Genomic DNA, 6571 nt, shown 5'->3' with positions numbered 1-6571 from the left:
TTAGTAAACCAACCCCACAGCTTCTAAATTTTTATACTTTCAGATGTGTGTAAGTGTGAGTGAAAGTGTAAGTGAAACATGGGAACCCAATAAACAGTGGAGGGAATTTATTAAACCTGGAGAAGATTCTGTAGCAGCTGTGCAACCAATCAGCTTCTATTGTTGTCTTCAGCTTTTTCAGGTAAAGCCCAACTCTCTTTCCTATCTCCTCTGCTTCTCCACCCTGCTCAACCAGTCCCACCAACATCTTCTCCTCCACGGTCCAGTGGTCTAAAATCCTGATGTCATCAAGACCAATGGTAATGGACAGTCCACCGTCAGAGTAGGGGAGTGCTATCTGCTGGGGAAGTGGAGGATCAGGTAAGTTGAAGTGCTTTTACACTCCCCTAGAATAAACAAGCAGTTACCCCTTGCAGTGTAGCCCCACTGCAAAGGAGGATTTTCACATTTCCTGGAGTCAGGCTTAGGCTTTGAAAAAAAGACAGAAGCTGATTGGCTGCTCCAGGTTCTGGATGCTCCAGTTTTGATAATTGAAAAAAAAAAAAAAAAACACGATGTTTTTGTTTAACACTGCGTTGTTGTTATCATACATATTTAGTTTAAATGTGGATAATCAAAAGTAAGTGATTTTCTTTTTTAAGTGTCATTTTTTTTTTTGTATTTGAGCTCCCCTTGAAATATAATTGCTTAGACTACATTGGTCTAAATCATGATTCCGCTTAAAACTGCGATGATCATCTTGTCACAATGAATGCACTCCATTTTCCTGCCAGAAATCTGTCCTCCTAGAATAAAATATAACAATAGTAGGAATGCATTAGCCACAAAAAATACTTACTGCAGTCAACTATAATAGACCATGGTCCCTGGAGATGTGCTATATGTTGACCCTATCTCTTTCTTACTTAAACATTGTTTTATGTGCAGCGATACAGTAGGCAAACATTGTATCCAGATAGTCGGCTGAATAATTAATAACACGGCATCACTGTGTGATCTGTTATATTTTGGTTACATATGGACTTGCTTTTAAAAAGCTGCGATAAAGGTATAGAACAGCGACTTGTGGTCCCCGCAGCTCACCCCTCCCTATCTGTCATCCACACAGGCTACACGATAACCACAGGCCGCAGGAACCATCGGAACTAAGTAATATAAATCTCTACACAGCCACAATACTCGATAGTGACTTCAAAGCCATGGATATATTAGTTTCATTACTCATAGAACTTAGATAAATCTCCCAGGAAAAGCCACAATGACTAACTTTTGTTGATGATCTTAAAATGAGATCAGTTAGACTAAAATAAATATCAATACACCCCTATGTAATTCCTGCTTTTATTTGATTTACTGTTTTGGCCCAGGTACACATTTGTCTTATTAACATTTCAGCTGTAGTGGAATCTCCATAATCCCACAAGGTGTTGCTTTATGTGGAGTTCCTGGGGAATTACCTCCAGAATCTGACAGCCAAGTGTGTTCTACAATATATTTCTTGTTATTTTTTTCTAGATGGGTCCATGGCACAGTTTTATGGTCTTCAACCCACAGCACACTTGTATATTAAAGTGTTACTAAACCCACAACAGTAAAATCAGTCTGAATATGCTTGTTATACTCACTGTGGAACCTAAGGGGTTAATCATCTGCATTGTGTAAAAAGGCTGTTTGATCCTGTCTTCTCTGATCCTCCCCTTCTTCTACTGTCCCCCAATCCATCTGCTCATAACATAGAACCTTTGGAGTCACTCTGCACCAGAGATGTATAGTAACGAAGTAGAACTACTTAAGTACTGTACTTAAGTACCGAAATGCGGTATCTGTACTTTCCTAGAGTATAATTTTTTTCTCCTACTTCTACTTTTACTTCACTACATTTTTTCGATGATTTCGATACTTCTACTCAAGTATTTTTTTTTGTGCTGCATAGTTACTCGTTACTTTTAAAAAAATTACCACTGCCAGAACAGTAGATGGCAGGTTGCATAAAGCTCAAAAAAATGTGTATAATGTCATTTGTAAATCAGCGCATACGAAAATAAAGGCTGTGTATAATAAAAGCTGCTATACCAAATCTTTCCAATAAAAAGAAAATATGAAACAAACAAATAAATGGTGCTACAGCGCTTAAAGTGCATCAAGAAACTACTAACAAACACAGGTTAATCATTTGAATAAAACATTTGAAATAATAAAAAACAATATGATGTTCAAACTTTTGACTTCTTTCTTTAATAACTACATAACACAGTACTTGTACTTCTACTTTCAGTACTTGAGTAGAATTTTTTTTTCAAAACTACTGGTACTTTTTACTTTTAGTACTTAAGTAGCAAATTTTTTGAAAAAACTACTTGCAATACTTAAGTAAAAAAAATGTTGAATACTTTAGTACTTCTACTTAAGTAACTTTTTCTGCGAGCACTTCCACTTCTACTTAAGTAACTTTTTGATCGAGCACTTGTACTTTTACTCAAGTAGAAATTTCGAGTACTTTATACAAGTCTGCTCTGCACATGCACAGTTTGGTATGTATTGCTAGAGAGATTTTTTTTTTCTTGGGAGGGTGCATATGATCAGCATGGGGGGAATCAGCACTGTCCAGACAGAGGGTCAGGGGTCCTGCAGTCTCATAGGACAGTCAGAGAATGACGCTACAAGCTTTAACCAGCTGATGATAGCAGTCGCAAACATGGCGGTCCACATTGCGGACATTCAGCGCTGACCAGAGATGTATAGTAACTAAGTAGAACTACTTCACTACTGTACTTAAGTACCGAAAGGCGGTATCTGTACTTTCCTAGAGTAGAATTTTTTTTCTCCTACTTCCACTTTTACTTCACTACATTTTTTCGATGATTTCAATACTTCTACTCCGATATTTTTTTTTGTGCTGCATAGTTTCTCGTTACAATTATAAAAATTACCACTGCCAGAACAGTAGATGGCAGGTTTCATGAAGTTCAAAACATGTGTATTATCAGCACATACGAAAATAAATGCTACTGTATGCATAAATAAAAGCTGCATTTGAAATAATAAAAAACAATATGATGTTCAAACTTTTGACTTCTTTCTTTAATAACTACATAACACAGTACTTGTACTTTTACTTTCAGTACTTGAGTAGCAACATTTTTTAAAAAACTACTTGCAATACTTAAGTACAAAAAATGTTGAAAACTTTAGTACTTCTACTCAAGTCACTTTTTGATCGAGCACTTCAACTTCTACTCAAGTCACTTTTTGATCGAGCACTTCCACTTCTACTCAAGTCACTTTTTGATCGAGCACTTCCACTTCTACTCAAGTCACTTTTTGATCGAACACTTGTACTTTTACTCAAGTATGGGTTTCGAGTACTTTATACAACTCTGGCGCTGACATCCCGGACTGCCCTTCCTGATGAGCTTGGTTTACTTCACTCCATGTGAGTTACCCCTTGTATTTTATTGCACCTAATAAACCTGTAATCTGTCTGCACTTAGAGATGCTTTTTCTTCTCTCTCCTGCCTGATAGAAGTCACAAGACTGCTATATACTGCTGATGAGAAAAGGTATTTAGCAGTTTATATTTACTAAAATAAATGTATTTCCATGTTCTGTGTACTGTGGGAGACCAGATATAGTGAATGCAGGGTCCTGGGTTTAGTAACGTCTTACATATTTACTTTGACACCTTATAAAGTGAAGTGACAATCTAAATACTTAAAAGTACTCATGAAAATGGTCTCCATGATGTTCTATCAGGAATGATCAGAACTTCAAACTGTTCATAACAATATAAATGTTGAAAAGAAAGGGGTGCGCTGATTGGGTGAAAGGCTGCACAACAAAGTTGGTAGAAGTGTGATCTAACTGGGTAGAGGAAAGATTTGGCTGGTTACAGGTTGATCGGGGGACTGGGAATCCGGAAGACTGCCTTCCTCCAATAGCAGGAATGTCATCCATTCTTTCATGTACTTTGGAACATCGCGGGGAGTCTATCACCCCAAAAGAATAGGAGACACACGCTGGCTTATACAGAGGGAAGAAAGTGGGAATGATTTCATCCATCCACGGTGTTAAGGAAGCATCCTCATGATCAGAATATTTAGAGGCTTGATTGTCTCTTACATCTGGTAAGAGGCTTGCATTTATTTATCACCCGGGTGACCGTGCACGTGTGCAGGTGGAATTAGAACACTGGTTTTTTCATATTAGAATATCATTATCAGGCACTTACCTTCTTTCCGCCAGGTAAGGAGGCATTTCACCCGGTGGAGGGAACACTACATCATCACCTTGATTTTTAATTGGATTCTCTTCACCATTTTTCACATTTTGGATCATAATATCCAATGGACTTTTATTTCAATGTTTTATTTGTATAGTCACATTGAGTGTTATTTGTAAATTTTGTTTGTTCATTTACACACATTCACTCATCACTGTGATTTCGATTGGGTTTTTTTCCCCATTTTTGCTATATATTGTTCAATATATGATTTTTCACATATAAGAAAAGTGCACCATCACCTTTAAACATATGTTCATAACAATATACCTGTATCCCCAACAGGTTTGTGCTGAATCAGCAGAAAACAACAGCACTTGTCAAACAATTTTCCAAGCTAATATACTGTTTAGTGTCCCAACGCTAAACTGCAGATATTATTTTATGCACATAAAAATGTATGATTGTGTCAGAACTGTTTAAAGAGGAAGTAAACCCTCCTCTGCAAGTTGTACCTATAGGAAGGCCTATGATGAGACTTACCTATAGGTACTGTAAATATCTCCTAAACATGTACCGTTTAGGAGATATTTACCTTACAAGCAGCCAGTGACGTCACTGGCGCATGCGCTCTGAAGGAACGGCCGCTGGTGCCGTTCCTTCAGAGCCCGGTGCCGTGACCGTCGGCTCCTGCGCGCGTGCGCGGGAGTGACGTCACCGCGGCTCCGGCCAATCAGATGGCCGGATGCCGCGATCACGGAAGACGGGCGACTGGACATGTCGCCCGTCATAGAGGTAAGCGGGCAGCATGGCGGGGGCTTGTTCTAAGGTAAGTATTTGATAATGAGCTAGTATGCGATGCATACTAGCTCATTATGTCTTTCTCTTTCAGGGTGAAAAAAAAACAAAAACATTTTTTTCGGTTTACAACCTCTTTAAACATAAAGAAATTAGAACTAATGCTTAGATATACTAAATTATGGGTACTTTTAGGCCCCTTTCACATGGCCGGTTGTTCTGCTGCTGGTAAAAGCATGTTTTGTTATTTTGAAATTCCAACACTCCTGGCACAAAGATTACTCACATTTGTACATTGCGTTTACATGCGAATAACTTGCGTTTACATGCGGCAGCGTTTAGCTGCGGTAGGAAATTCTTGCCTTTGTAAAGCAAGTGTTTATTTTTTCTTTGTACTGCGACTAACTGCGTTTATGTACAGATAGCTGTGGTACATTGCTCTTTGACACTGTTAACTTTATTTTTCTTAAATGCACAAAACTGTATGTATAAAAACGCAGTGTGTGAATGGGGCCAATCAATATTACCAATAAACTGTTTTAAATTGGCTTTTAAGGTGTTAGTTTGTTAAGCAGTTACTATGTTCTTACGCAGGGCTGTCTGGCTGGTGGAGCCGCACTATTTGCTGCAGCGGTTTTAAAGCACAATGGGGAAGACTCAAGTGTAGGTGCTGTGCAATGGCCTCCAGCCTTCACCAGGCGCTGGGACCCCAACTGGGACCAATGTCTCTGATCAATCTAAATGACCTAAAGGGCAATAAAGAGGACGACTTGAAAAGCCAGCTACAGAAATATGAAGCAAAAGCCAGACATCATATCTTTCTTGTTCGCCATAGACAATACAATGTGGCTGGTGAAACTGACTCTGAAAGGGTTCTAACACCACTTGGTCGTGAGCAGGCTAATTTAACTGGTCAGTTCCTTTCTAACTTGGGTTTCACCTACAATGAGATGACCTACTCTACGCTGCAAAGGGCCAAAGAGACCTCAGAAATAATTGGACAGCATCCGCAGAGTATGAAAAGCACTGGTTCTGACTTGCTAAGAGAAGGGGCCCCCATTAGACCAGATCCACCAAGCCATGACTGGAAACCGGATGTTGTGTATTTTGATGATGTCCCTCGCATAGAATCTGCTTTTAGAAGCTTTATTCACCGTGCCGACTGTGAACAGAGAGACGAAAGCTATGAGATCATAGTTTGCCATGACAATGTTATCCGCTATATTGTATGCTGGGCTCTTCAGCTGCCTCCTGAAGCTTGGCTATGTATGGATCTGAATCATGGCAGCATTACTGAACTTGTCATTCACCACAATGGTCATGTAACTCTAAGATTGTGTGGTGATGCCGGGTATATGCCTGCTTCAAAACTCAGTTGCTAATCTGGATGATGCTGAAAAATGTATGCAAAGCCAGAGATCAGGATCATTACAAACCAAACCAAAATAGACTTGATGAAAGATACTGTTTAACATATGTGGTGATAAAATTAAACTTTTTTTCTTCAGTTGGCACTATGGATGTAACTGTAATATAGAAGGTATGGTGGATGTA

General features: G+C 38.9%; 1 pseudogene across 1 annotated transcript; it reads left to right on the top strand.

The window, feature by feature from the left end:
• Positions 1-5597: 5597 nt before the first annotated feature.
• On the top strand, positions 5598-6399 carry LOC309557443 (serine/threonine-protein phosphatase PGAM5, mitochondrial-like; annotated as a pseudogene). Its single transcript has one exon. The product of its transcript is annotated as a serine/threonine-protein phosphatase PGAM5, mitochondrial-like (transcript).
• The last annotated feature ends 172 nt before the right edge of the window (positions 6400-6571 follow it).

The sequence above is a fragment of the Pelophylax lessonae genome (assembly GCF_965119305.1).
Source record: "Pelophylax lessonae genome assembly, chromosome: 6".
In the NCBI taxonomy this organism is placed as follows: Eukaryota; Metazoa; Chordata; class Amphibia; order Anura; family Ranidae; genus Pelophylax; species Pelophylax lessonae.
The sequence above is the reverse complement of the archived record's forward strand: the minus strand, read 5'-3'. Positions and strand labels throughout refer to the sequence as shown.